Source organism: Limulus polyphemus, unplaced genomic scaffold (assembly GCF_000517525.1).
Source record: "Limulus polyphemus unplaced genomic scaffold, Limulus_polyphemus-2.1.2 Scaffold4214, whole genome shotgun sequence".
NCBI classification, from domain to species: domain Eukaryota; kingdom Metazoa; phylum Arthropoda; class Merostomata; order Xiphosura; family Limulidae; genus Limulus; species Limulus polyphemus.
The window spans coordinates 1-4,437 of NW_013669824.1; the positions used below are offsets into that span (position 1 = coordinate 1).

General features: G+C 37.3%; 1 long non-coding RNA gene across 1 annotated transcript in view; it reads left to right on the forward strand.

Annotated features, from left to right (window-relative positions):
* The first annotated feature begins 528 nt into the window (after positions 1-528).
* The window catches only part of LOC106470781, a 9,454-nt gene continuing 5,545 nt past the window's right edge, over positions 529-4,437 (forward strand). Inside the window, exon 1 of the long non-coding RNA XR_001291520.2 lies at positions 529-668. This is a non-coding gene — a long non-coding RNA (uncharacterized LOC106470781). The remainder of the gene's footprint in view (positions 669-4,437) is intronic.

Below are 4,437 nucleotides of genomic sequence, written 5' to 3' on the forward strand. Positions count from 1 at the left end.
GCTGATGAAACCAATAAAGAATCTAGAGTAGGATACGTTGCTGAAAGTCCTAGTTGGTATCTTTCATTGCTGATGAAACCAATAAAGAATCTAGAGTAGGATACGTTGCTGAAAGTCCTAGTTGGTATCTTTCATTGCTGATGAAACCAATAAAGAATCTAGAGTAGGATACGTTGCTGAAAGTCCTGGAAGATGTTTTTCATTGCAGTAGAAACCGGTGAACAATCTAGAGTACGATACGTTGCTGAAAGTCCTAGAAGGTGTTTTTCATTGCTGTTGAAACCAATAAAGAATCTGGAGTAGAATACGTTGCTGAAAGTCCTAGTTGGCGTCTTTCATTGCTTTAGAAACCGGTAAACAATCTAGAGTAGGATACGTTGCTGAAAGTCCTAGTTGGTATCTTTCATTGCTGTTGAAACCAATAAAAAATCTGGAGTAGAATACGTTGCTGAAAGTCCTAATTGGCGGCTTTCATTGCTTTAGAAACCGGTAAACAATCTAGAGTATGATATGTTGCTAAAATTCATAGTAAGTGATTTTCATTCTTGTAGAAACCGGTAGATTTGAACGTCTGGGAACGTTGTCGAGCTGCAGTAACAGATGAAGACAGTGACACTGTGTGGAAAGAGTTCTGTGCTGAGAAACAACCAAATAAACTGCAGGAAAAGGTAAGGTATGATATGGTAGGTTAAGAAACTTATCAAACAATCCGATAGATAGCGCTATCAAAACATCAATACAAGCAATAAATTTTACTTAAGACGTGTTTATTTTATTGGGCCGGACGTGACGTAGTCGTTAGCATGCTAGACTGTGGAACGAAAGGTCCAAGGTTCTAGTCAGCAATATGCCGCTGAGAACGCTGGGTATTTTCATCCGTAGGAGCGTTATAAAAAGCGATTCGTCTCACTGTTTGTAATCCTGTTGATGAATACGAAAATCATAAAAAAAATTATTTGTTGTTTTTTTTTTTTTGCTTAGTCGGCATGACAGTGTTTGTTTGATTTTTTTTTAATGCTAGAAGTCTGTTTTAAATTTGGTCGTAAATACGTTAGTACATGAAAAGTGTACTTCTGGTGCCAAGATACCAGAATAAAAACATCAAACTCCACTTTTTTAGTTATGCAATCAGGATTTAGAATATTTATTTCGGTGTACCCAAGTGTTGTGCGAAGTGAAAGCGAACACGTACGATATTAGTGAGCACTTGTTTAAATACTGTGTCCGTGTGCCACGCTTTCTAACAGTGGCAATGGTGAAACGGAAAGAAAATTTTATAAGTGACCGTTGTTTGTCTTTTGCTCCGAAGTGCCACGTCGGGGAGAGTGTTCGTTTTGCCAGAAAAAAACAAAAAACAATTCTAAAGTTATTAGTAATTGACTGTAAAGTTACCTCAAACGTAAGAAAGAGTTTAACTTCATGCCTCAGGTTGCATAAATTACTTCACGCGCCACAAGATAGTTGATATGGGATGTTTTATTTATTTTACATTGAACCGAAAGGGTTGAGTGGGAAGCGCAATATTTCAAGGGAGGATTTGAAAAAAAAAGGGACGTTTTTGATGAGGAATGTTGAGAGAATGAGATGCAAAGAAGAAAAAAAAGGAGAAATGAGAAAAAGAAAGCTGACAGCAAGACCTAGAATGAAATATTGATCTCGGATCATCTCCTCTTCGACGTATGCTTTTAGTATGTGCTGCTTTACCTCCACAGTTTTGGACTGAACAAGATTTCCCAACATGTTTGGATTTGTAGGGTCTTTGGCAAGTAGTTATTACCACAAATGTCAATGGATGAGTACTCAGGTCGTCATTTTTTTTTAGTGGCTCCCTGTTCGATCTCTGACATCCAGAACTGAAATGTGTGATTTTGCAGTGTTGAATTCAAGGGGTTCGTAGGGAGGCAATTCCCCCTGTGCAAACAAATCTCCCCTTTAAGTACGGTATTTTCTATTTTGTCGAATTTTAATTTTAATTCATCCACCCCCAGCTCCCCCCTTCGATAGAAAAGTCTGTATTCAACACTGGTAATTTTGATTTATAGCTTGAGACACAGGTATTTTGATATGATATTATTAGTTTGGAATATTTTTCTAGTGTTTATTGGAGTTCTATGTGAAGAATGTTTTTCCAATCAACGCTGAATGCGATGATTTTCTTTATCCTCGCTTATCCTCCAATAATAAACGGACCAGTCTTCTGACATTTAAAGTAACAACTATATGGCATCAGTCTTAATCCTAAACGGGAATTATTGGAAAGCTCATTTCTTCCACACACAAAAATCTTATAAGTATATATTTTTTACGTTTTGCTCTATTTTTTCAGGGCCCGGCAACCCGACTATTTGGTTAAGAGTAACTGTTTAAGTGCTGGGTGGTTTCCCTCCTTTTGGTCAGTAGCTCTAACTTAAGAAAAGCTATGTTTGAACCTTTGGGTCTCTTGCCTGGTCGTTTAAATAATGTGTCGCATAATGTACCGTTCATGTTGTAAATATCAAACACAATTTACTTTTAGATATCTTCACATTTAATATGGGAAACATCATTAATAAGGTAAAATGTTCATAACATTAGAAGTATGCTACACTTCATAATCATTTGATGTATATATTCTCAGTTATAAGAAGTTATAATAGTTACAAAATGTAACTGCTGGTTATGGCTATGAAGAGCATTTAAGATCACAATGTAACTACTGGTTATGGCTATGAAGAGCATTTAATATCACAGTGTAACTGCTGGTTATGGCTATGAAGAGCATTTAATATCACAGTGTAACTACTGGTTATGGCTATGAAGAGCATTTAAGATCACAGTGTAACTGCTGGTTATGGTTATGAAGAGTATTTAATATCACAGTGTAACTACTGGTTATGGCTATGAAGAGCATTTAATATCACAATAAACACATTTTCTGTAGTCATAAAGATTAAATAAATGAGTTCTACGTCCTGAATGAAAGTTTTAACACTATAATTACTTTGGGACCTGTTCCCCGGTGGAACACCGATAAGTCTACCGGCTTACATCGCTAAAATGTGGTGTTCGATTCCCCGCAGTGAACACAGTTGATAGCCCAATGTGGTTTTATTCTAAAAGGCCCGGCATGGTCGCTCGGCTCGCAATATGCGGGTCGCGAGTTCGAATCCCCGTTACATCAAACATGCTCGCCCTTTCAGCCGTGGGGGCGTTATAATGTACAGTCAATCCCACTATTCGTTAGTAAAAGAGTAGCCCAAGAATTGGCGGTGGATGGTGATGACTATCTGCCTTCCCTCTAGCCTTACACTGCTAAATTAGGGAGGACTAGCGCAAAAATTTGCGCGAAATTCAAAATAAACAAACAAACAATACTCTAAAAAAAAACAAAAACGAACGAACAAACGTTGGAAACTTCTGGGCTCTTTTTAACACGTTTTTCTAAACCATTTATATGCCAAGTTCTTTGTAGATCCGGGACCTTGTGGTTGCAGGATCACTAATAACATACGACTCACCAAAAAATGTTAATACTTTCACTGCGGCTGCTTTAAACGCGCGCGCGCGAAATTTTTGCGAGCCTTACATTGTTTACAGCACACTCGCATTCAACATACCGTACCCTATACAGCGAGTCAGCTGTCAATGGGTTAAAACAAGAATATTGCTATTAATCCCACTCATTGCTGCTGAAGTTCCCAATAATGTATTTTACATAGAGAATGAGTGATTCCCCCCAATGTGTTTAGCTAATTTTTATACTGCTCACTGTATCAGACAAAAGCATAAAATTATTTAATATGATGCAATATGGAGATCCACTCACAGGTAGTGAACGGTGTAAAAACAAGTTTAGTTTTAGGGTTAAAGGGGGCAGTGCCGTACGTGTCAACGCAATGAACAAGCTGAATATCTTTTATCTATACCTGAATGCAATAAACACATTTGTCTTCATTAAGTCAAAGGCATTCTTCAAAAATGCTTTACGTATTTTGTTGCATATTAATAGGAAGGTGTTTTGTTTGTTTTTCTTCTCCGGGAAAGCAATCAGCATGTTTATTAAACCTATGGAGTTTTGGTGTTTTTTTTATCACTATACAATAACCTAAATTAATTTACGTGTATGAATAATGTTAGAACATTGCACCTAATTCATTATTCGATATTGTACATCTGACCGACTGTTTAGTGATATATATATATAATCAGCATGTTTCTTTTTGTTTTATTTTATCCGCTTCTTATGCCTGTGGGTGTCGCAGGGAGATCTAATCTTCTTTCCTCGGTAAGATTGGTATCGTCCGTGAAGATGATATCATGTCATTGCAGGGTTTCACAACCCCCAGTGGCGTTTTTCTATGATTTTGTATTCAGGGAACATGAGACGAGAGGGTTTTACAACCCCCAGTGGCGTTTTTCTATGATTTTGTATTCAGGGAACATGAGACGAGAGGGTTT